The sequence below is a fragment of the Adiantum capillus-veneris genome, chromosome 2 (genome assembly GCF_014529385.1).
Source record: "Adiantum capillus-veneris isolate H3 chromosome 2, ASM1452938v2, whole genome shotgun sequence".
NCBI classification, from domain to species: Eukaryota; Viridiplantae; Streptophyta; class Polypodiopsida; order Polypodiales; family Pteridaceae; genus Adiantum; species Adiantum capillus-veneris.
The window spans coordinates 71,204,092-71,231,526 of NC_140932.1; the positions used below are offsets into that span (position 1 = coordinate 71,204,092).

The window sequence follows — 27,435 nt, forward strand, 5'->3', positions numbered from 1 at the left end:
CTGTGCAATCTTGCGATTGGTACGCCAAGTATCGTGTACCTTTGGAAGCACACGGAGTTGTTGATGAGCTTTGGACCTCGAATGTCATCTCTTGGATTGTGCTTATGTTTGATAGTGTTTAGATTGCCCTTACTCAAATTGCGCTTACTTTTAAAAGCACAAAAAGTTATTGATGATCTTTGAATTATGCTTATTTTTAAAAGCACAAAAAGTTTTTGATGACCTTCCTCTCCTTCATGTTGTCTCTTGACATGTACCCAAGTCTCTTCTCTGTTGTCCTTTTGAAACCACGAGTTTTTACATCATTAAAATCTCACCCACCTCTCTCTCTCTCTCTCTCTCTCTCTCTCTCTCTCTCTCTTTGTGTAAATATGTGGGCAGGTAGCTTGAGTTATAGAGATGTATTTAAAGTCTAGTGTGATTATTCCTACGCCCCACCCTCCCTCTCTCTCCCTGTGTATGTATGCATGCGTGTAAATTCTTGAGTTCAAGAATCTTCTTCCTCCTCCTCTCCCCCCCCTCCCCCCCCCCCCCCCCCCCCCCTTCTCTCTCTCTCTCTCTCTCTCTCTCTCTCTCTCTCTCTCTCTCTCTCTCTCTCCCCCCCCCCAATTTTTCAATGTAGTTGGTTGATTTGATGATGTAAAAATCCCATTTCATGTAGTCAATTGATTTTGATCCTCTTTCACCATTTGTGTGCCAATTGGAGATTGATTGTAAGTTGGTAGTTTGCCAATTTTTACTAATTTCAAATGTCCTTTGCTCGGGGGCTAATAGTCCATGGCCTTTGGAATTTTAGAAGAGTTTGTAAGTCAGTGGTGGGTGGGAGCTCTCTCTCTCTCTCTCTAACTTTTAAGATGGTGTAGGGACAATCCCAAGAGATGTCAAGATATATCTTATGAATCTTAAATTGACTACGTGTGTCAAGCTTGTGGTAGGACCAGGGAGGGCAAGGTCCTAAACTACGCATGCATGTCAAGGGGTCTCTTGTAGGAGGGCCAAGGGCCTATTAAAGGAGTATGGCTAGGTAGAGATGAGCATGGAGTAGGACCCTTGTCAAGCAAGGGGTCTAGAGCCCAAGGCCCAATATGAATTGATCTTAGGGGTTTGCCTATAAAAGGGCAAGAGGTTGGGGGGTGAGATACGTTACAGACTCCCTGGTCTCACATTGGTATCAAAGCTATCTTGGGAAAAGCTAGGGTGTGGTCTATTCTTAGAAAATATTGCATTTGAAACCGTGGGGAAGACGAGGAGGTCTTAGCCGAGAAGCACACAAAAACGACCGCTTGTTTACAGGGGAGATAGGGGCGTAGTCAACATGCTCAAAATTGAGCTCTCTCTCTCTCTCTCTCTCTCTCTCTCTCTCTCTCGCCATGGATTTGGATGTAGACATGCATCTTACTTTTGATTTTGAGAATCTTGCTCTAGTTCTGTTGTTGCTGCCTTGCAATCATCCACTCTCATGGAGGGTGCCCGCATGGAAATTAGGCCAAATGATAGCACCAAATTGCTTGACATCCAATAATTAGGGCACTACCAACATGTATAATTATAACATGTTATGCCATGGATTTGGATGTAGACATGCATCTTACTTTTGATTTTGAGAATCTTGCTCCAGTTCTGTTGTTGCTGCCTTGCAATCATCCACTCTCATGGAGGGTGCCCGCATGGAAATTAGGCCAAATGATAGCACCAAATTGCTTGACATCCAATAATTAGGGCACTACAAACATGTATAATTATAACATTTGAATGAAAATGTCAATAAGACTTATGAGATATACTTATGCAATTCATGCAACACTTGGCCAAGGGCCCAATTAAGCAAACAAGGGTTTCATTGACCCCCTTGGCTAGTGGGAGCACCCTAGTTATAGAGATGTTAATCAAACCCCGGTGGAATACTTTGATGTGACTATAGTCCATGACAAACAACTACCTTCATGGTTGACAAATCAAACACATATCTGGATGTGCAGAGTGTTCGAATGTGGAAGCGTGAGCAAAGAGGATTGCATCTTAGAGAGGTTAGTAGAGGATAAGAGATACATTCAAGAGCCATTCCCTAAAGACCTGTTTGAACCCTTTTGATGGGCTGGCTACTCTAGATGTGTGCATAAAAGAGCTAACACCCACAAACTTTTGTGATGAGGAAGATTTTGATATAATGCCCTTCCAAATGGTGAAGCCTATCTTGGAACCAAAACTAGAAATTGAGGAGACTGCAATGCAAGAGACGATTGATTGCAAATGAATAGTGGATGATGTTACCATATATATATATATATATATATATATATATGTGGTAGTGATGTGTGTGAACACACTAAGGACCGTCGGGGCATTTTTCACCTCAGTAAGAGGTTTCCCCCCCCGTGCATTGTATATACGCCCATCATTCTAGGGCTATCTATCTTTCCATTGCACACTAAGTAATAAACTCTCTGTTGTGTGCCTTGAGCTTCCTTTGTCTTCTCCAAGCTGTGTGTGTTTTTCTGCAACCCTAATTCAAATAATTGGTTTTAGAGCAGGTTGCGTCCTCCCGAGGTTAGTCGCCAACAACTCAGCACATGCCTGCTCACTTTCTCCGATTTTTGCTCAAAATTTTGATTTGGGCTCATTCGGGCCTCTGTTTCCACTACATGCACTACTTCACATGCTATTTCAACATTTTGTGCAAAAAATTTGTTAGTCCCGTTTTTTGCATAATAGGTCCTTACGATCTTCAACGCGTTGTTCTATATATCACGTGTTGTTTTCGCTTTCCTTCTCCTATTTTTGGGAAGTTTTCACATCAGGTGCAACATTTACCATGGCTAACAACAACACATATGTGTTCAAGATGTATGTTACTGAGGACAGATTGGATGGGGACAATTACCCTTTGTGGGCTTATATGATGCAACATGTTCTTGTGGCGAACAACGTTTGGAACATTGTGCAGGGCATTGATGTTTGTCCTGGTTCTGAGGATACATGCGATGTTGAGGATGTTGCAGGCTTTGCTGCAAGGATTGCTGCTGTTATACTTGTTTTGCCTACAACTAAGCAGGCTTGTTGGGATGTACAGGATGCATAGGCTCATGCATTGATTATGTTGTCTATGAAGCGCACCATTAATCCTCACATTCGTTCAACAAAATCTGCAAAACAGGCTTGGGATATTTTGGCTGGTCTTTATGCAGGTCTTTATGCAAGTCACAATGAGTCAAAAAATGCATTGCTGCGTAAAGAGTTGGAGTCAAAGATTATGCATGAGGAAGATGAATTTGACACTTTCCTTAATGGTGTCAAGGATATCAATGAGAAACTTATTTCTGCAAGAGAAGTCATGTCAGAGAGTTCCCTTGGGCAGACTATTCTTGATGCCTTGCCAGATCCTTACTAGACTTTTGCTAGTACTTGGAGACTTATAACCCAAGGAAATCTTGAAGTTGTGAAGTTTGATGCATTATGCACATTGTTGTTGCAAGAGTCTCTTTCCACAAAAAATAGGACTAAACAGCGTGGAGTTGAACATGCCTTTATTGTTGCTCAAAGAAAAGGTGGTAACAACAATGCAGCCACTTCTTATGGTTCTTCTACGAGTGGTAAATCACATGTTCCTAATACTTCCGCTGGCAATAATTCATATGAGACTTTTGGTGAAAAGGGCAAAAAGAAGATGTATTGCCATTATTGTAAAGCTAATGATCACTTGATCAAGCAGCGTCCTAAGTTGAAGGCCAAAGAGGCTAAGAAGAAAGAGGCTAGTTCCACTACAAATGCTGGTTCCACTACAAATGTAGCTATTGTTGAGTCTCTGTGAAAGGAGACAGTGATGTTGATGTTCATGCAGAATGGGCTTTTAATGCAGAGTGCACTTATGATCCTTATGTCCATGATGCATGCATGTCAGTTTGCTGTAGATTCACATGTGTGGTATTTTGACAGTGGTGCTACAAAGCAGATTACTTCACATCATGATTTGTTTACCTCTCTCGAGTCTGTCCCTCATGGGAATTCAGTCACTTGTGCCAACAATCCCTCTTATCCAGTTCAGGGAGTAGGAAAGATTGTGCTTATTGCTGCAAACGGTAGTTCTTTCACACTTGATATGGTTTCTTCTTTGCCGCCTCTTGAAGCACCTGCCAAACATGTTTGTGAAGGCTATATTTTGGGTAAGATGCAGCATTCAAAGTTTCCAAAGGATGGTTCAATTAGGGCCACATGCAAGTTGTAGCTTGTGCATACTGATGTTTTTGGGCCCATGGAAACTGCGTCTTTGAGAAATTACCTTTACTTCGTGACTTGCATTGATGATTACTCTAGGCATGCATGGGTGTATTTGCTTAAGGCAAAGTTTGAAGTGTTTTTGTGCTTCAAGCAATTTTTGGCTATGGCTGAAAATGTCTTGAAATGTACTATGGGCACCCTCTGTTCCATACGAGGGGGGGAGTATATGTCTCATAAATTTAATGCATTTCTGGCTAGTCATGGGATAAAACACCAATGTATAGTGCCTTATACGCCTCAACAAAATGTTGTTGAGAGGAAAAACAGGTCACTTATGGAAATGGCACGATGTATGGTCAAAAGTCAAGCTTTGCCGCATTTGTTTTGGCTTGAGGCCATCATGTGTGCCACTTATGTACTTAACATGTGTCCTATAAAATCTTTGTAGTCTATTACTCCAAATGATGCATGGCATGAATGAAAGCCTTCTATTGAGCACATGTGTAGTTTTGGTTGTTTGGCATATGCTGTGGTCTACCTGTGTGTCGGCTCATATCCACCACTTCTATGCCAATCCACAATTGTTGTAGCTCTTCCAATAGTGGACAAATATGCACATCCATATTCTTCACTTTATATCGCCCCGGCATCATCAAGCTTAGAAACAGGTGCCCCTTCTTGGTAGTCAACCACGGGGGAATGTAGTAGTTGACAATGACAACTGGCCATGCACTGTAAGATGTTGACCTCTGACCAAATGGATATATGCCATCATGGCTAGGTCGATGCACAAATTTCGAGCTTCCATGGAAAAATTCGCCCATGTGTCATCTATATGTTTCTAGGCTGCGCAATCTGCAGGAATCCGTAGCACACCATCCAAAGATCTCTTCTCCTCATGCCATGATGCTAGGGCAGTCATGGATTTACATTCTAAGAAATGATTGAGGCGAGGTAGGAGAGGAAAGTGTCGCAAAACCTTTTATGGAATTTTTTGTTCGTGGAGATCTACTCGATATCTCTCGGAATCACATTTCGGACACTTCTCCATGTCTATGTATTCCCCTCTAAAAAGAATGCAATCGTTAGGACAGGCGTGAATCAAATTGTAATCCATCCCCTATTTTTGCAAGATCTTTCTTGCTTCCTCTCTGGAATTGGACATCACTTTATCAGCTGGCAGTATGTGCTCTTTGAGCAATCTACAGAGTGGAAAAAATACAGTACACTTGTGTAAGTAATATATCGGATCATTATACATCTATAGTTTTCTATTGAAGTAAACACATTGTAGTAGATCATGTGAAAAGCGCTGTTGTGTTAGTGTCACTCCATCCAAACTTTGTGTGCATGTTGAGAAGAACCAAGAGCGCCTTCAATCTAGACACACGTGATCCACCATACAATGGCGTATCGCCTTCACTTTTCATGTCATCATAGCTAAGCCTTTCTGAATCCATGATCGTCTTGATCATTTCATCAATCTTGGGCTCAAACATAGCCTCGTTGGGATAGTGGTCTGCATGATCACCCTCCGTGCTGTCAGAGGCTGCATCTTGTGGCCTCAAAAATATCTCACCTGTTTGAGGTCTTGCTCTCATAGAGCTTCCAACCATGACATTGGTTGATTAGGCGGGAAAGGCCTCTTGGTTAAAGTAGCCTTGTAAAGGAATTTTTTTCATTATCTCTTTTTATTATTATTGTTTTTTTAGCTGGTTTACTGTAGCCAGGTGTGACGGGTGAGACTTGAATGCAATAATGGTTTGGAATGAAGGGTTTCTCCCCAGTCTGGCGCATGCTATTGGGGCAAGCTTTACCTGTAATGCCACCCGGAATTGTGGGGGTATGGTGTAGTTTGATGAAGGCTCTGTCGCGGTGGACCTTCTTCCAAGATATAGGCCATCCTGTGTGGGCTCCAAGGATGTGGCGAGGTGGTTTTCTTCCCGGTTTTATACCGTGTAGCCAGCCAATTGCAGGAGGAACAGAAAGATTTATAAGGTGAGCATTAAGCTCGCTTAGTTTTCATTATGCAAGTGTGTGTGTGTTCTCTCATTGTGTGCATACTATATTCATCGTCCAAAGCTTCACTTGAGGGTCTCCATAGCATGGCTCCTAACAAGAAGAACATTGTGGATTCAACAGAGGTAAGGGCGAAAATTTTGTTTGCTTCAAATACTTCTTATCATTTTGGGTATGGCATAGTGTTTTTTGGATTTACTGCCACAGCATGGGCTGGTGGTGATAAAAAATAAGCATGTACAAATAAAAAATTGAAGGGGTTTTCGACCTCGTACTGCTGCTCTTGGAGATTCTATTTGGAGTGAGTTGTTATTGCATGAAGTCATTTTAATGGGGTTAGATTTGCCAACCAAGCTGGCACCAATTACGGTTTGCATAACCTATTAGCTACTGCTGTATACAGACCGTTGTAAGGGATCTTTTCGTATCTCGGGTCATATTATGATGCACTATCTGCTAGCATGCATAATTTGAATACTAGGAATCGTTTTGGGGATGGTTCTGGGTTGTTTTGGAGAGCCAGTGCCATGGACATTGATGACAAAAGGGTTGGTATGACCGGCGAAAGCTGCTCTTACTGCTCCTATTTGGGTGGATCTAGTTATGGCTTGGCTTGCTGAGCTTGACATTGGGAATTGACGGTGTAAATTCTTGCCAATGCTCTTCTGGTATGAGTCTTCTCAGCAATCTGAGGATTGATTTGCTAGCTGGTCCTTATGGGCAGCTAGCTTGCATGGTATAAAATTTTTTTTGCCTTTATCTTTACGGGTTTGTCTCCCCCACCCTCTTTGCTGAGATGAGTAGAACTTGGTACTGATAGAATGTTATGGCTGGGAATTGAAACTGTAAGTTGGTTGCATAAGCATCATATGGTTGAAGCTTGTTTTGCTGGTCTATGGATCTCTTAGTAATGATTCTACTGGTTCTGTTCTCTATGGATTAGTACTGGTTATAAAATATCTATTGAACATAAACATTGAGAATTTTTGAGAAATGTTCTCTTATTGCTGCTTCTGGCTTTCTTCGAAAAATTTGAAGCATATGATTGGGCTGATTACGGTTGGACATGCTGATCGATTCATTACCGGTTATTGGTATTGGGATGTACGGCCATATGGAGAGGAATGATAACTCCTTTTCTGGTTTCTGATGATTTTAGGAGAAAAGACAAGCTAATTTGCATATTCTTTTACTGGCTTGGAAATTGCCTAATTATATCCTATCGCATGCCATGATTGGCTCGAATTACGGGTCAAAATTTAACACACCTAGCTAATTAAAAGAAATTTTGCATATACATTGGATGGGTTTGCTGTCTATATCGGCTGACTAGCCAATCTTGTCGTATTATCCCACCTGGTTTTTTAACTGAGTAGAATAACACAGTGCTATTTACAGGTACTTGAGAAGGTATGGTCTTCTACAGGTTGGTTTTGGGAAAAGGAATGTGGTGGCATGAATGTACATAGGTAAAACTTGACTTGCCGATTAAATTCATTGACAAATGCAGATTATATCTCTTATTTATGATATTTTGATATTGTTCCTATTGGAATGAAATTGGTCTTCGACTCTGCTATATAATCTTGATGGTACAAGACTTCTACAGTACTGGTACTGGTTCTCTTTATCCGTGTACAGAATATGGAAAGAATACTGTAGGGATAGTGTGGCTTATGGGAGTAGGTTTATATTTCAAGAGTGCATCTCAGTTGAGAGTACCCATCACTTACCCTAATCATAGTTGGCTTTCGGTTTGTTTGTCGGGCACGTCTACATAACAATGCATGTAGTGGATAAAACCCCTTTGCCTCTTCTTTAGCTGTAGCAATTCACAGCAGCTTAACATCTCTTCACAACAGCTCCTTTACAGTTGTTTGAGGGACATGCCCTAAAAGCTCTAATAGATAAGTACAAGTAGCATGTATATGATTACACCAAGTGGCCACATCTGTGGAGAGCAAGAGAGCGATCATCATTGGACTAACTCTAAATTTAAACTGTAATCCTGAAGGTAAACTAGATCTAGCCTTAAATCTAACCTACATCTAGCCTAATCTTAAATCTAACGTAGATCTAATATTTAATCTAACATAAACCTAAATCTAATATAATCTTAAATCTAACCTAATTTTAAATATAACATAAACCTAAACCTAATCTAATTTTAAATCTAATCTAAACCTAACTGTAATTTAAATCAAATTTAAATGTAATCTAGCTTAAATCTTAACCTAATCTGAAATCTAGCATAAACTTAAATCTAATCTATGTTGGAATTAGGGTTGCAGAGAAACACACACAACTTGGAGAAGACGAAGGAAGCTCAAGGCACACTATAGAGAGTGTGTTACTTAGTGTGCAATGGAAAGATAGATAGTCGTAGAGTGATGGGCGTATATACAATGCTCGAGGGAAAAAACCTCCTAAAGAGGGAAAAAATGCCCCAGCGGTCCTAGTGTGTTCACACATATCACTACCACATGTATATGGTAACAAATCCCCCCTGGAGTGATGCGGTGAACGAGAGCTGGCACATGAGTAAAGGGAAGTGCCATGCCTTGAGGACATGATCAGTCCACAAAGGGGAGTAAGCCCAAAGCTTTGCGGAAAGCTTCAATCTTCTCACGAGACAATGCCTTTGTGAAAAGATCTGCAAGGTTGTCCTGTGTTGGCACATAAGCCAAGCTGATCTCTCCTGCTGAGAGCCTCTCCATGACATAGTGGTAATGCACCTCAATGTGCTTTGTGCGAGCATGAAAAACTGGGTTCCTCGCAACTTCCAATGCGCTGTGACTATCAGTGTAGATAGTGTTGGTAGTGTCCTGTCCAACACCCAAATCAGCCATAAGGCGTCTGATCCATACACACTCAACCGTAGCTGTGAAGACTGCCCTGTACTTAGCCTCCCAACTCGAAGTGGCCACAGTAGGTTGCTTCTTGCTCAACCATGATATACATGAACTGCCAAGCATGAAACAAAAACCACTTGTGGACACTCGCGTGTCAAAACAACCAACCCAATTTGAGTCCGAAAAAGCATGTAAGTCTGACGGCAATGATCCCCCCTTGGGATAAAACAAGCCAAGATGTAAAGTGCCACTAAGGTAGCGAAAAATCCTCTTGACAGCCTGCCAATGCGTAGACCCTGGGCTATGCATGAATCTGCTAACTTGTGAGACTGAAAACAACATATCCGGCCTCCTGGTGCATACATAAACAAGGCAGCCAATAGCAGTTTGGTAAAGAGTGACATCGGTAGGATCATGAGCATCATGAAGACTCAATTTCAAATCTGTTTCCATGGGAGTGGCAAAAGGTTTGTAATCCTCAAGTCCAAACCTATATAGTATGTCTCTATGTAACTTGTCTGGCACAAGGCAATACCACCATCACTCTGCTTAAATTGTATGCCCAAGTAACGATGCAACAACCCCAAATCTTTCATCTTGAAAGTAGCATTCAAATCAGCCTTAAATTCAGCAATATGTCTCTCATTTGGTCCAGTGATCAGCAAATCATCGACATAAAGACCACAATGAGAAGTACATCACCCTCATGCTTTACATACAATGTGCTTTCTGTTGGAATGTTACGAAAGCCTCGTTTAACCAAATGAGTGTCAACTTTTTCATACCAAGCACGAGGAGATTTCTTCAACCCATACAAAGCCTTCTTACATCTGCACACTTTGTCCTCTTGTCCTTTTATGACAAAACCGCGAGGCTGCGTTACATAAACTTCCTCAAATATTTCACCATTCAAGAAAGTAGTAACAATGTCTGATTGATGTACATCCCTACCAAAATGAGCTGCCAATGCACACAGAAAACGCACAGTAGTCATACGACAAGTGGGAGCAAAAGTCTCTTCATAATCTATGCCTTTTTGCTGTGCATAACCCTTTGCAACAAGTCGAGCCTTATGGCGATCAATCGATCTCACCATCCGGCTTGCGTTTCTACTTGTAAACCCACTTCGTACCAATGGCCTTTTTGCCAGGAGGCAAATCACATAAAGTCCATGTGTCATTTTCTATAAGTGCATCATATTCTGATTGCATGGCAGCCATCCAATTTTCTGAATTCTGTGCTTCATCAAAAGACAGAGGCTCCTCAACATCATGTAAGCTAGACATAGCCAAAGCATAACAATTTGATGCATAAGATGCATGGCGAGAGCCTGAACAAGTACGACTAGACAAGGTGCATCCAAATTACTGTCACACAAAGTGTGCACCAGCCATTTTGGCATACCTCTAGCCTGCTCATTTTCAGCCCTTTCCTCATCAAGTACATCATGTACATTTGCATTAGTAATAGGCTGATCATTAACATTTTCAGAAACCCCCATAGGCTTTACATTTGCCTCATTGGAAATTATAGTCGTATTTCCACCACTGAAAAGAGGCAACAAAGTGTCATAAATGTGCTATGAGCTTACATTACTATCTCTAGTACATGACAGCAAGGACTGAACAGAATCTTCCACAAACACTACATCCCGTGAAACCAGAATACGCTTTGTTTGCGGATGATATAACCTGTAACCTTTGCTTTCAGCACTATAACCAACAAAAATACATTTGATAGCCTTATCATCCAATTTTTTGCACTGTGTTTGTGGCACCAAAGCATATGTCAAACAGCCAAAAACACACATGTGCTCAATAGAAGGCTTTCTATCATGCCATGCTTCATATGGAGTAATAGACTGCAAAGCTTTCATAGGACACCTGTTTAGTACATAAGTGGCACACATGATGGCCTCAAGCCAAAAACAATGCGGCAAAGCTTGACTTTTGACCATACATCATGCCATTTCCGTCAGTGACTTGTTTTTCCTCTCAGCAACACCATTTTGTTGAGGTGTATAAGGCACTGTATATTGGTGTTTTATCCCACGACTAGCCAGAAATGCATTAAATTCATGAGACATATACTCCCCCCCTCGATCGGAACAGAGGGTGAGACATTTTCAGCCATAGCCAGAAATTGTTTGAAGCACATAAAAACTTTGAACTTCGCTTTAAGCGGAAATACCCATGCATGCATGGAGTAATCATCAATGAAAGTCACGAAGTAAAGGTAATTGCCCAAGGACGGAGTTTGCATGGGCCCACAAACATCACTATGCACAAGCTGCAACCTGCATGTGGCCCGAACTGAACCATCCTTTGGAAACTTAGAACGCTGCATCTTACCCAAAATACCGCCTTCACAAACATGTTTGACAGGTGCTTCAAGAGGCAGCAAAGAAGGAACCATATCAAATTTCTGCAAACGCACCAAACTGGCTAAATTCAGATGACCAAAACGTGCATGCCAAAGTTTTGCATCTGAAATAGCCCTTGAACCTGCAACAACATTTGTAAAAAAATTTCCACACTTGTCATACAAAGTGAGCTTATACAGCCCACGGCACAAAAGGCCAGATGCAACAATTTCATCATCAAAACTAAGATCATGAACTGTAAATCTGTCATCCACAAATTTGACTACAAGTCCAAGTCTAGCAAGTGCAGATATAGACAAGAGATTTTTCTTGATCCCAGGTACATAAAGTGCATCAACAAGTGTGAAGGAACTTCCATTTCCAACAGGAAGTACAATCTTTCCAACTCCTTGAACCGGATAAGAGGCATTGTTGGCACAAGTGACTGAGTTCCCATGAGGGACAAACTCGAGAGAGGTAAACGATTCACGATGTGAGGTAATGTGCTTTGTAGCACCACTGTCGAAATACCACACATGTGAATCTGCAGCAACTGACAAGCATGCATCATGGACAGTAGGATTGTAAGTGCACTATGCGCTAAAAGCCCATTCTGCATCAACATCAGCAACACAGTCTCCTTTCACAGAAGATTCAACAATGGCTGCATTTGTAGTGGAACCAGCATTTGCAGTGGAACCACCCTCTTTCTTCTTAGCCTCTTTGGCCTTCAACTTAGGACACCACTTGATCAAGTGATCATTAGCTTTACAATAATGGCAACGCATCTTCTTTTTGCCCTTATCACCAGAATTTCCAGACGAATTGTTGCGAGCAGAAGCATTAGGAACAGAAGTTTTTCCACTCGCAACAGAACCATAAGAAGTGGCCGCATTGCTGTTACCACCCTTTCTTTGAGAAGCAAGAAAAGCCTGTTCAATTGCACGCTACCTAGTTCTGTTTCTTCTGGAAAGTGACTCTTACAATAGCAATGTGCATAATGTATCAAACTTGACAACTTCAGGATTTCCTTGGGTCATCAGTCTCCAAGTACTGGCAAAAGTCTGGTAGGAATCTGGTAAGGCATCAAGAACAGTCTGCACAAGGAAACTGTCTGAAATGACTTCATCTGCAAAAATAAGTTGCTCATTGATATCCTTGACACCAACAAGGAAAGTGTCCATATCATCTTCCTCATGCATAATCTTCGACTCCAGCTCTTTATGCAGCAAAGCAATTTTAGCCTCATTGCGGCTTGCATAAAGACTAGACAAAATATCCCAAGCTTGTTGTTTTGCAAATTTTTTTGAACGGATGTGAGGAACAATGGTGCGCTTCACAGACAATGCAATCAATGCATGAGCCTGTGCATCCTTTACATCCCAACGAGCTTGTTCTGCCGTAGGCAAAACAACTCTAATAGCAGCAATCCTTGCAGCAAGACCTGCAACATCCTCAACATCGCCTACATCCTCCGAACTAGGACGTACATCAATGCCCTGCACAATATTCCAGACGCCCTTTGACACAAGAACGTGTTGCATCATATAAGCCCACATAGGGTAATTGTCCCCATCCAACTTGTCCTCAGCAACAAACATCTTGAAGATGTCTGTGTTGTTGTTAGCCATGGTAAATGTTGCACCTGATGTGAAAATTGCTCGAAAATAGGAGAAACGGAGCGGAAACAACACGTGCTATATAGCACAAACCATAGAAGACTGTAAGGCACCTATTATGCGGAAAACAACACTGATAGAAACTCTGCACAAAATGACGAAATAGCCTGTGCAGCACTACTTGTATTGGAAATGGAGGCCCAAATGAGCCCGAAATTTGCCGACCTGCAAACGCTCACCAAAGCTCACTGAAATCGGATAAAGTGAGCAGGCGTGTACTGGAGCAGTTGGCGACTAAGCCGGGAGACGCAACCTGCTCTGATACCAATTGTTTGAATTAGGGTTGCAGAGAAACGCGCACAGCTTGGAGAAGACGAAGGAAGCTCAAGGCACACAATAGAGAGTGTGTTACATAGTGTGCAATGGAAAGATAGATAGCCCTAGAGTGATGGGCGTTTATACAATGCTCGGGGGAAAAAACCTCCTAAAGAGGGAAAAAATGCCCCTACAGTCCTTGTGTGTTCACAGACAGCACTACCACATGTATATGGTAACAATTTAATATTTAAATCTAACATAATCTTAAGTCTAACCTTATCTTAAATTTAACCTAAACATAAATGTAATCTAGCCTAATCTTAAATCTAACCTAACCCTAAATCTTAATATAACATTTCATTTCATATTTTCTCTACTTTTTTTATTTCTCTCTCTCTCTCTCTCTCTCTCTCTCTTTTCCTCTGTCAATGTGTGTGAGTATGCATCCTTTGTTTATGCATGTGTGGACATTCAATGTGTGTGTGTGTGTGTGTGTGTGTATGTGTTGTTTGTTTATGCATGTGTGTATATTCTCTCTCTCTCTCTCTCTCTCTCTCTCAGACACAATGTGTGTGAGTGTGTCTCTGAGAGAGAGAGAGAGAGAGAGAGAGGGAGAGAGCGAAAGAGGGGAAGGGAACATGAGAGAGAGAATAAGGAAGAAGCATACCTGGCTCTCTTCCTCTCCTCGTGTGTGTGTGTGTGTGTGTGTGTGTGTGTGTGTGTGTGAGGGGGGGAAAGGGGGAGAGAGAGAGAGAGAGAGGCGGGCATATACCTGTTTCGCTAGGGTGCCAAAACTCAAATATGAGATCTGAGTTTTTGGTGCTCTCGGTTTATTTTTTTACCCTTGTCGGCGTCGCTATGGTCGTCGCTATGCGCGTCGCTATTTAACAAGTAGTATAGTGACGACGTGGATTTAAGCATTTGAGCGTTGCATTGCTAGCGTCGCTAATATGAAGAACCTCTTGTAGTGATATGGAATGATGGCACTTTGGTGCCACCGACAAAGTATTGACCTTCATCCAACAGTTTGATGCGGCCTTTGGAGACGAGGGCTTCACGGAGTCCTCCAAACTACGCCATGTAGCTATGCACTTTCGAAAGTCTGCTCGTCAATGGTGGGCTAGCCTTCGTGGCAATGGCGAAGCCCCAAAGACATGGAAAAATCTATGAGTTTCCATCATGAAGCAATTCCTTGCAAGCGATGCAAAGGACAAAGTGCTTACCGAATGGCGGAGTTTGAAGCTTCTCTCCCGTAAGTCTATCCACAAGTATGTGGACAAGTTTTGGGATTTACATCTCAAGGCTATTGTCTTTCAAAAGACAGACTTCGCTGAGCAAAAGCAACAATTCTGTGCGGGATTACCTGGACAGAAGTCCAAATTTGTCAACTCTCAACGGCCTGGTTCTATCACCGAAGTAATCCACCACACTATGGTTGCTTTGCACATCAATTTCCAACAAGGGGCTAGAAGGAATGTCATTCTCTCTTGAAGACCTTGAAGCTTTTCGCAAGGACCACAAATGTTTTAAGTGTGGGGAGCAAGGACATGGCCATCATTCTTGCCCTAAGAGAAATACCTGCAATGAGACTCCTAGAGCTTCCACTATTGAAGCTCGAAAAGAGGATGCTCATTACAAAGAATCACCTCTCTCCTATGCTTGGGAAAAGGTAAAGGAGCATGATTCCTTCATCTTGTTTGACCCTCTACTCACAACTTCATATCAACGGAGTTGGCCACCAAGTTGGGCATTCAAGCTTTTGATATGAAAGATATTGTAACTGCTGATACAGCTTTCAAGGGACAGCAAGCCTCTGTTACTCCCTTGACTGGGAAGTTGAAGCTTCATGTCCAAAGCTACGTCGACAAAGAAGACTTTTTCATATCTCCTCTCCAACATGAGGATGTTATGCTAGGGGCACCATGGTTCAACCGCATGGCTGCCAACATGAAGTTCCCTAAAAGGAGAACCTACTTCACCTACAGGAAAAGAGCATGTATATAGATGCTATTGAGTCCAATCGTACTATACCACTTGTAAATTCTCCTGCTTTTGACAAATCAATGAAAAGCTCAGTTTTCGCGTACATGATTTTTGTCAAAGAGTCCCTAAAAGGTCCTAATGTTTTATCAAATGTAAATGGTAGGAATCAAGAAGAGTTAGATTTGTCTAATTTTCTAAAAGGATTCCAAGATATGTTCATCGATGATATTCCTATGGACTTACCTCCAAAACGAGGGGATGATGACCATGAAATTGAGCTCCTACTAGGAATCTCACCATGTAGCAAGCCTTCTTGTCGACTTTCCCAAGCTCAACAAGAGGAGATCATGAGGCAAGGACAAGAATTGGTAGAGTAAGGGATGGTGAGGCCTAGCTCCTCTCCCTTCAGTTATCCAGTCCTTTTAGTACAAAAGAAAGATGGTATGTATCGTATGTGTGTGGACTATCGAGCACTAAACCATATCACTATCAAAAACAGATTTCTGTACCTCAGGTAGAAGGTATGTTTGATAAGCTACAAGGCTCTACCTACTTTATTAGAATTGACCTTAAAAGTGGCTATCATCAAATAAGGATAGTGAATGAAGATATCCTAAAGATTGCATTTCGTACAACATTTGGTCTTTACAAATATCTAGTCATGCCTTTTGGCTTGACTAATGCATCATCTATGTTCAATTGTTTAATGGATAAAATCTTTAGACCCTACCGCAAATTCACTAGAGTGTTCTTTGATGATATCATCATCTACTTCGAGTCCTTGGAGGAACACACGCAACATCTCCAAGTGGTTTTTCAAGCATTGAGGGAGAACAAGCTTTTTATCAAAAGAAAAGTAAATTTTTTCTTCAAGAGATTCAATACTTAGGTCGTACTATCTCCGAAGATGGTATCCATATGGATCCATTGAAGTTGGAGATAATAATCTACATGAGCTAAGAAGCTTTATTGGTACGTTTGCATACTATAGATGCTTCATAGCAAAATTCTCTCAAATAGCACGACCATTACATGACTTAACAAAGAAGAACGTTAAGTACTCATGGATTGCTAAAGAGCAAAATTGTTTTGACAAGCTCAAAGAGAAGCTTACCTCCCAACTAGTCCTTACGCTTTCGAATCTCTCAAAGCCATTTGAGGTCCAATGTGATGCTTGTGGTGATTGCCTTGGAGCAGTCTTGCTTCAAGAAGGGCATGCCATAGCATATGAGAGCTGAAGGCTCATTACGGATAAACGGGTCTTGGGCATTCATGAGAAAGAGATTTTAGCTATTCTACATGCCCTAGACACATGGAAGCACTATCTATTGGCAACTCCATTCATTTTACGAACAGAACACCAAAGTCTCAAGTACTTCATGACGCAAACCAAGCTTTTCGACAAATAAATGAGGTGGGCAAATTTTCTTTCGCAATTTTATTTTCATATTGCTCACATTGCGGTGTCTATAGCAACTCACAATGATCTATCTTCTATGATAGATGAGTATGCTACTAACTCTGACTTTAAAGACATAATGTCAGCCCTTGCTTTGGGAAAGAAAGAAGAAGCATTTACCTTGCAGGATAGTTATCTTCTCCATGGCAATAGGCTATATGTTACTCAGTCCTTGCATGAGAAAGTCATGTATGAATCCTATGCTCCTCCCTATGCGGGACATAGAGGTATTCAACCTACTCTTCGAGGAGTAGAGACGTACTTCTATTGGCCTACCATGAAAGTAGACATACAAGAGTATGTTTCAAAATGTGTGGTATACCAAAAGAGAAAGTACGATAGAGGGAAACAACTTGGATTACTCTAGCCCTTGCCAATCTCTAACTCACCATGGGAGAGTATATCCATGGATTTTATCTTTGGATTACCCAAGTCTATCCATGGGAATACAAGAATATGGACAATAGACGACAGGTTTAGCAACAAGCACACTTTATTCTTATCAAAAAGACTATTAAGGCATACCAAATGGCAACTCTCTTTCATATCTCGCATTTTCAAAGACCATGGATTTGACCTACATCCATCGTGTCAAATTGAGATCCTAGAATGATCAGTAATTTCTGGAAAGGTCTCTTTGAAAATCTAGGTACAAAGATCTCAATTTGACCGACATCCATCGTGTCAAATTGAGATCTTAGAATGATCAGTAATTTCTGGAAAGGTCTCTTTGAAAATCTAGGTACAAGATTGAATTTTTCTTCAACCTAGCACCCACAAACAAATGGCCAAAGTGAGATAACCAATCTTACAATACTCGATCTACTAAAGACTTATGTTACAGAAGTAGATCAACGTTCACAATGAAAAAAGTACTTATCCCTTGTAGAGTATGTTTATAATAATACTCTCCATACTTCTACGAGAAAAACACCTTTAGAAATCATAGAGAGAAGACCTAAAAGTCCCTTGTTACTTAAAGTACATGAAAGAATCTTCGTTGCCAATGAGTATAGCCGGAGGACAGGTTCTACATAAATTCGATTCTCAATTGTTGCTAAGTTCTCTAAACTCTCTCTCTTACCAAAATATTGTTCATGTCAAGTTAATTAAATACTATGGTTATGTTGCTACCACTAATAAAGTTCACCTTTTATGTTCTCAAAATAGTCTCACAAAAATGCTTACTCTAATTCTCTTAATTCCGCTATTCTCAAAGTTCATAGGCCATTTCCATTACACAACATGCTTATCACCATCGATTGCTCGTGGCACAACACCACCTTACTCGTGACCAGCACCCTCACTCCTGCATCAACCGTGACGATGGCTTCTCTATATAACTCATCTTTCTTCCTCTGCTCCATTATCAGATCTTGCAATTTCTACATGTTCATGAAAACGCTAAAACAAGGTAAGTTCCTTCTTTTGCGACGGCATGTAAGATCTCTGCTACCATGTCCCCCACAAGGAAGGTGGTCGACGGAAGGAACTGGTGATATATTTTCTCAGCTGGTGCTGCAGCCAGCTGCGCTTGCCTTATATGGATTCAAAGCTCTAGATGAAGCCTCTGGCGAGCTCTTTATTTAATTTGCAGCAAGAAGATATGGCGAGGTTGGATTCCAATGACTGTGAGACTTGGGGATTCTCCATCCCTACTTGGTCGACGGAGATGAAAATGATGTTGGCACATTCAATGTCTTCACGGTAGTGCAGACGGGCGGAGATGAGCTGGAGGACATATGGTATGATGCTGGAGGGAAACAATAGGGTTTGAATCGACTCATCTTGTCCTAGGGTTTGAATTGACTGCATGACCATCTCGTCTTAGGGCAAGCAGGAGAAGAAGAGCACACAAGCGCGAATTGAGTCCTCATGCAGGATATTGGAAGCAGCAGGAGTGCAAGGGCCTTGCCGAGTGCTTTGCAATTTGACCTCTTCAAGGAAGGCACAGTAGTGCTTCTCTATTGGAATAGTAGTGGGACTGATCTGATGAGGATCAGGTGCATCAACGTTGTTTGTAGCACTTGCTCTGAAGGACGTGGTCATGGTGTTGTTGCTACGGATGTAGAGTTGCCCTGTGTCGGGGCATGTGAGCGGCATCGAGATGCAAATGCTACGGCTACCTATTTCCTCGTGAAGCAGCGACTGGATGCTGACATGATCAAAATCTGGTCGGCCTCATGAAGCGCCCATGAACTAGAGAGCTTGCAGGAAAAGAAGACAGAGGCATCTCTCTTTGGGTGCCCCTCCTGTGTTGATGAAACCGTGTTGCTTGGGGTGGCTGTTTTTCAATAGTGGCTGCTCGAGACTCCTTGTAGATTTGCAAGTGGAGGGTAATTGCCGCTTCTAGTTCATGGTCTTTGAGTGCGGCTATCAGCATGGGTTTGGACCTCTAGGTCTGCCAAATCCTCCGGAAGTTTTTCACCACTACAGCATGAGTGAAAAAGCAAGCTCTATTTTTATTTGCGCGAGGCCATATGCAATCACCTATGCTCAGAAGCAAGCATAGGTAATTGAATATGGAGCGATGTCCTCACTTTGCATCTACTGAGAACAGTGCAGGGCTTCCTAGCCTGCCACATTTGGCATACATGTCGACCACTGCTCTTTCAATGTTGGTTTTGGTTTTTGACGATGTTGTTTGCCTCTAGGGAAATGGTTTTTGATGGGCAACTTCTTGTTGTTCAGGTAGATGTTTTGATGGGGATGAGGTTCCTGCAACAGAGACAAAATTTGATAAATAAATAGGGCTTATTGGATTGCTCAGGAGAAGTAGCAAAAGACCAACTGGCATTAACAGCCCTCTGTAGAATCACTGATGTTCTGGCAACTGACGTCTGTTTAAGGCTACTCTTAGTAGTTGACATCTGTTAATTAAGACTCTAGGCTGATGTTGGCGCACCTGTAGGGTGCTGTTGAGGACAATATATTGTTGTTGATGTCACACTTCCAAGAGGGGTTCTTGAAGATTATAACACGCACCCAATTGTTGCTTTTCTTTGATCATGCGGCCAATCCTAATGGAAGCACCAGTCATGACCACCAATACCAAGGCTTATTGCTTTTTGGACTCCTTCTCATCACAGCTACTTATTTGGATGCATGTCTTATGATGTAGGTCTAATTGCTAGCTCTGGTGCAAGGTTGATAAGGGTAACAATCTCATGAGGACATCATTAGAATAAACATGTTGCATGTAGAGTGTAGCTATCCATGCAGCGTGAAGACGCCTATTGAGTCCACATTGGTAGCGCATCCATCTTCAACATTTTTGTCATCACCATCACCAACACCCTCCAGAAATTGTGTGTATTTGAGAGAGAGAGAGAGAGATATATATTTTATTATCATCCTCGGAGGTCAAATATGACCTATGGGACCAAAGTTACATGTGATGTAGTATGAGTATGGCTTATGAGTGACTGTTGATGCTCCAAAATTGTGGTGATGAGGGTCACAATGGAGAGCCCACACTGTGGCTGGGAGAGGAAAGTATGTAGGTCTAAGTCATGACTAAAAATGTGAGAGAAGCAAGTTTGGATGTGACCAAAAGCTGAGCACTCTAGTAGTGTGTGGTACTCATACTTCTCAAACTTCCAGTGAATATAATGTGCACAGTCAATTTGACTCTTCTCCATTGTCCCAATGCTTTGTCTCGCATCAAAGGGAATGGGAGCTAAGCTGAATGGCGCAGAGAGAGAGAGAGAGAGAGAGAGAGAGAGAGAGAGAGAGATTTTATTATCATCCTCGGAGGTCAAATATGACCTATGGGACCAAAGTTACATGTGATGTAGTATGAGTATGGCTTATGAGTGACTCTCGATGCTCCAAAATTGTGGTGATTATGAGGGTCGCAATGGAGAGTCCACACTGTGAGATTGGGAGAGGAAAGTATGTAGGTCTAAGTCATGACTGAAAATGTGAGAGAAGCAAGTTTGGATGTGACCAAAAGGTGAGCACTCTAGTAGTGTGTGATACTCATACTCTCGAACTTCCAGTGAGCATAATGTGCACAATCGATTTGACTCTTCTCCATTGCCACAACGCCTTGTCTCTCATCGAAGGGAATGGGAGCTAAGCCGAATGGTTGAGAGAGAGAGAGAGAGAGAGAGAGAGAGAGAGAGAGAGAGAGAGAGCACTCAGATCAATTGGAGCTTGATGATGCTATTCAGTAGTGATAGGTTGCTCTTTGGGTTGTGGTTTAATTTTTAAAAAGCCATTAGTGTGTCTTTTCAAAACTAAAATTGTATAGACTACTAGCACATGCAATTGTAGAGAAACGCCTTCCTCCACCTGATCTCCCTACTATGCCTGTTATACTTGCACCTTCATCTCCCTGTAATCTAGCCCACCAATGCCCGACTTCATAGGGGCTTGGAAGAAACTCATTCATGGATAGCACAATCTCACATATCACATCCATCTTTAGGATGTAGTCTATAGTGCTTTGTCGAGCCGTTGTCCTCACAAGCACCCCTACATTGCCTTTTGCCAACATGCTCTTGAGCCATTCCTAACCTAACACCATGAACAACTTATAGTATGGAGGCTCATGAAACTCTGAGGGTTGATTGAGATATTGAGAATAGCTACTTTGTATGTGATGTCATCAAATAGCATAGATAGTTTTGAGTCTGGGTCACAAGGTGTCATGGCATGACAATCCTGACATGAGCTTGCATGATAAATGAAAGAGAGATAGACAAAGAGAGCACCCCATGGCTGTAGGGTTTCAAGTCAAATCTGAGAGAGAGAGAGAGAGAGAGAGAGAGAGAGAGAGAGAGAGAGAGAGAGGGAGATGACAGCTTTACAACTAGCCTGACAGAAGTAGGGCATTTGTCTAAAGATGAAAAATTAAGAGGTGCAAGGAATTTAATCTTTGAATCTCCCCCGTCCACCTCTCTCTCTTCTACCAACAAGATCATGCAACCTCCCTCCGAGTGGTCTCATTTGCTTTACCAAGGGGTCATTCCTATACAATTTCTCAAGTTCACTCATTTGAGTATGTGTGCACATACCTACGCCTCCGATGCATCTCGCCTGCTTTTACCAACAAGACAATCCTATACAATTTCTCAAGCTTAAACATGTGAATATGTGTGTGCATACCTAAGTGTGTATATAAACATGTGTGTGTGTGGGTGTGTATCTTTATATATCTCCCCACGACACACATCACATTCTCTTTGTCTCTCCCTTGTTGGCATCCCCCCCCCCCCCCCCCCCCCTCTCTCTCTCTCTCTCTCTCTCTCTCTCTCTCTGCCACACACACACACAGAGTATGGAAGACCAAAGTAATGAAAGCTCTTTGCTATAGTTTAGAGTGGTCGTGTGTATGAGGGAGATTCGAGCAAGCCGGTATAATATAGAGGCTTTGTTGACTCCGGCACAAGGCTGACAAGGGCTTGTGATTTTTTTGGGGCCTTTTCTTTTTCTTTGTGTGCCACATTTTTCACCCTCAAATGGTAGGCCTCCTAATTTATCACTTGCATTTTTTTAAACAAAGAAGAAGACAAAGGGTCACATTGACATTGTAAAACAAACCAGGTGAAGACTCACTTTGATAGTAATTAGAAAGATTCATTTGCAAATTATAAATGTTATTTTAAAACAAATAGTCAAAAAGATTCCCCTTTAAAAGGGTCTTCAGGTGCCATGGCTAGGTGCGAGCATGGTTGTTCTCTAATTTTTTTGGTTTAATTCAATTCTCGCTCACAATTTTTGCGTTTGCTGGAAAAAGAAAGTTTAAAAAGAAGGCACGAGACTTTTTTTTTTTGCCAACCTCACAATAGTGAGTGGGAAAATGTATTAAAATCAAGAACTATACAAATTAGCCTTAATCTCGTACAAAGCCTTGAGGTGTCTCTCGATCCCTCCAAATTATACAAAGGGCCAGCCCAAAGCTAGCCAACATCCATAATTACTTACTCCTTGTGGGAGAGGAAACGGCTCAACTCCACTCGCTCGAGTTCCTTCTCTTTTTAACGGCAAGAATCTTTCCCTGATTTCTTGGATAATCTCTGTATAGCTAGCTATTGATAGGTCATTTTTGAATATACGACGATTTCTGGCCTTCCATACATGTTGAAAGTAACAAAACTTAACAACACTTCCTTTTCATCACCATCCCTCCAGAAAACAAATCTTTCTTGTAAAACCCTATTTTCCATGTTCTTTGAACCCATTTGCATAGCTTCCTTGCAAGGCTACTAATCGCAGAGCACTCCTGGAACAAGTGGGGGAGGTCCTCACTTGCTTGTTTGCAACCCCACAAGAGTAACTTTATCAATAAGACGGTCATTGTGGATTCCATATATATTTTTCTATTGTCACCCATCTTGTTTCTAGACATTGCAAACGCCATTATTTGTTCAAGGGGGAAAACCAATCCTCTTGAAATATTAAAGTGCGGTAGACACTCTTGGTTTGTGGATTACAAAATTGTATGTGCTTAGGCCATCACCAAGCTTTCCACACAAGGTTTGACTCGCAAAAAGGCATCATACACTTTTCTAGCTCTTCAATAATCCTGCTCACCAATAGTCTTTCAATGCCACTCAGAATGAATTGGGTAGCTAGTTGGTCTGCTTCTTTCCAAATCTTACTATTGTCATCCCAATACTAGGCCAACCATTGGCGGAGACCTTTGTTACTCACCTTTCTGGATATTTCACTCTAGAAGGAGTTTAGGAGTACACCTCATACTTTGGATAGCCAGGTGGACCAGTGTGACACGGAGTTCAGAAATTACTTGGTTAACTCTCCCCACTCCAGAGCATCCGTTGTTTTGGCACACTTCCACACAAGCTCACCGTTGTACCACCTAATCTTAAGTTGGACCATCTAGGGGTGAGTACTTGGTCGCAATATTCTCTCTCTTTCCATTGCCCCCTTTGGAGAATATATGATCCTTGGTCATCATATCCTTCATCATAATTGCCCATGCCTATTCTTGCTTTCCGATTGGGACCACAAATTTGGCACATTGGGATTTTTCATGGACTGTAGGTTCAATATTTTGATACCTCCTTGCTCAAGTGGCCTTGCAATTGACTCCCATTTGGCTCACTACTAGGGCATCGAGTCTTTGGTGTTGTTTTTCCTTGGGAATCTTTTGTTGTCTTTAGGAATTCTTTCCATTTGCATTTCGATATCTGGAGGATCGGGCCAGTGAAGGCTACATATGGGAGCATGAACGAATTTGATCACTTTAACCTTGCTTGAAAAGGCAAGAAACACAAACTCCCACCTTCGAATATTGCACCTTACTTTATCTAAGACCCACTAGAATCTTTACTTGTGCATTGTGTCCACTCCGAAGGGGGGCTCCCAGGTGTCAAATATCTTCCCTTTGACACAATCTCTCCCGACCACATAGAAGGGTTGAATGAGTTATTTTCATAAAGTGAGATCAATCTTGACTTCTTGAAATTGCACTTCAAACCCGAGGCAGTGGTAAAAGTTTGTACTATCTCCAAAGCCTTTCTAATCACCTGAGGACAACACCTGAGGACAAGCTTTCCAAAAAAACAAGGATTCATTCGCAAAGAGATGCAGTGGTAAACGTTTGTACTATCTCCCAAGCCTTTCTAATCGCCTGAGGACAAGCTTTCAAAAACAAGAGGGATTCATTCGCAAAGAGATTTGCCAAGATTTGTTCATTATTAGCTAAGGACAGGCCTTAGATCTCCCCTCTTGTTGCATTGGCTTCAAGCATTGTAACTAGAGGATGAGAGCCAATGGTGAACAACAATGGGGCTAGAGGGCATCCTGCTTGATAGAAATTTTAAGTACAAAAGTGTCCACAATGGAATGTGATGATATTGTTAGCTGTTTTAGTGTTGTTTGAGCTTTTCTGACAATGCTTGCTTTTCAACAAAAGGAGCAACACTGTTTTGTTTTGCTACTTGCCATCAGATTCAAGTGAAAGGCAATGGCCTCGATGCTGCCAAGCGGCTTAGGAAAAGCTTCTTAGGCTCACAATGTAAATACCCCTCTAATTTGTGGAAATTCTCAAAATACCCCTTAACTTTCAAAAATTTACAAAATACCCTTGTATCTATTTTAATTGGATTATTCAAAATTTTCTAATCTTTATTTCTTTTTGACAATTGAGATCCTTTTTGGAGTGCTTAGCATGTAATTTGTCACAAATATCTCACCAAAAAAGAAATTATCTCTAAAAATAATGAAGCAATTCATCTCCAAAGCCTAGATAACCAACTCAAATTCCAGTTTTAGTATATTGTATTGATAGACAATCAGTCTTCTTATGAAAAATCTACAAGTTTTTATTTTTTTTGAGAGATTTAATCTCACAACAAGGGGTATTTTGGAAATTTTGGAAATTTGAAGGGCATTTTGGGAATTTATGACACAATATTGAGGGTATTTTGGGAATTTCCACAAATTAGAGGGGTATTTTGATAATTTTCCCTACAAATTTTCTTCTTGTGGTTTGGAAATTGAGGCCGGAGAAGATCATATGAGCAGCAGGTGCGTGAGCTGACCTGGCAACGAGCTGCCCAAAGATGATTTACTCCGTGACATGTGCGGTGGACAACTCCATGAACGAGCAAGCTCCCCCGCCCATTCACGCATAGGGATTGAACCTTGGGCCCCACCAAATAAAACAAAGGGCATTACCAATAAGGTAAGCGCATTTTCGTAGAGGTGGATGCCACTTTTATTATATTATCACCACTTGGGCATAGCAATGTGTAAAGCTTACCCGCCCATCACATGAGCAGATGGGTAGAGGTTTTCTGGTAATGTGTATTCGGCTTGAGTGTATGACCCGTCATTTGGATGGGGACAGAGAAGGACCCAACCCCGACCTGAGAAGTTTCTCCGAGAGGGGGGGCTCTTGGCTATGTGCTTCCCTCCTGGGGGTGTGAGGAGTCCAAACAAAGCCATTATTTTTTCTCCCAAGGTTTGGCGGTTGCCTCCCTTCTCGGTGGAAGGAAACTCGTTCACTTTGCCTTGCCTGGTGGTTCCTTGGATGGCTTTTGCTTTTGCAATTTCTCCGAAGGATGCATGGTTGTGTGGAGGTGCTTGATCTCCTTTGTATGTTGGCCTTGGCTCTCGGTTGGTGATGTGACTTGTTGTCGCTTCTACTTGGGTGGTATTACTGCTGGTGGTTCCTTGGATGGCTTTTGCTTTTGCAATTTCTCCGAAGGATGCATTGTTGTGTGGAGGTGATTGATCCTCTTTGTATGTTGGCCTTGGCTCTTGGTTGGTGATGTGACTTGTTGTCGCTTCTACTTGGGTGGTGTTACTGCTGGATGTGAAGGGCTGCATCTGATGCGGGTGTTTGGCTTGAGTGTGCATAATTTGGGACGAGTCTATCGGAGCAGAGAGAGCATTGGAGGCATCAATCTCTCCTTGGTGGCACCCCAAGATCTCTCCGGGTGATGGGGACTTATGGGCCCTGCCCTTTCGAAGTATTCGGTTGCTTCTTTTTTTCCTACGACTCTATATGTCTCAATGGTCCCGTGGTCAAGGAGTCCGCAGTGGCAGTGCATGCTTCTTGGTGGCAACCCCCAGTCCTGTTGTGTCTCTTAGGTACGGTTGGTAAGTTCATCTCAGGGAAACTCCCTTCATTAGCCAATGTATCTGGTGCTATAGTGTGGGCTTGTCTATGGTATTCTTTTTAATGCCTTGGCTCGATCTATGAGCAGGTCTATCCTCGTATTTTCTTTTATGTACGGTTGGTAAGCTCATCTCAAGGTGGCTCCCTTAGTTAGCCGATGTATTTGATGCTATAGTGTGGGCTTAGCGTCTATGGTATTTTTTTAATGCCGTGGCTCGATCTATGAGCAAGACTATCCTTGTATTTTTTGAATTAGATTAATATATCCACTCACTGCTATGAGTTTTGCAAAAACAAGGTGAAGAGGCACGAAGGCTTGCTAAGTTAAGGGGAGAATGAGATTTATGGGAAGTAAGTTTAAACGAGTGTCTATAATCACATGAATTTTAACTTTATATTATCCAATATACATACATAATCACAAATGGTTTCTATATTAGAAAAGCCCCACTTAAATAGTAAGGTGAAAGGTGCACATTTGTTGGAATTAGGGTTGCAGGAAAACACACACAGCTTGGAGAAGATGAAGGAAGCTCAAGGCACACAGCAAAGAGTATATTACTTAGTTTGCAGTGGAAAGATAGATAGCCCTAGAGTGATGGGCGTATATACAATGCACCAGGGGGAAAACCTCCTAGTGAGGGAAAAAATGCCCCAGTGGTCTTAAGTGTGTTCACACACATCACTACCACATGTATATGGTAACAAATCCCCCCTGGGAGTGATGGGGTGAACAAAAGCTGGCACATAGAGTTTAGAGAAGTGCCATGCCATGAGGAAATGATCATTTCACAAAGGGGAGTAAGCCCAATGCTTTGTGGAAAGCTTCAAACTTCTCACGAGACAATGCCTTTGTGAAAAGATATGCAAGGTTGTCCTGTGTTGGCAAGCTGACCTCTCCTGTTGAGAGCCTCTCCTTGACATAGTGGTACCTCGCAACTGCCAATGCGCTCTGACTGTCAGTGTAGATAGTGTTGGCAGTGCCCTGTCCAACACCCAAATAATCCATAAGG

General features: G+C 41.9%; 2 pseudogenes; both read right to left on the bottom strand.

The window, feature by feature from the left end:
• Window positions 1–8,807: 8,807 nt before the first annotated feature.
• On the bottom strand, window positions 8,808–9,539 carry LOC147462951 (secreted RxLR effector protein 161 pseudogene; annotated as a pseudogene).
• An 8,566-nt stretch (window positions 9,540–18,105) lies between these two features.
• Window positions 18,106–19,210, bottom strand: LOC147462952 (uncharacterized; annotated as a pseudogene).
• Between the last annotated feature and the right edge of the window lie 8,225 nt (window positions 19,211–27,435).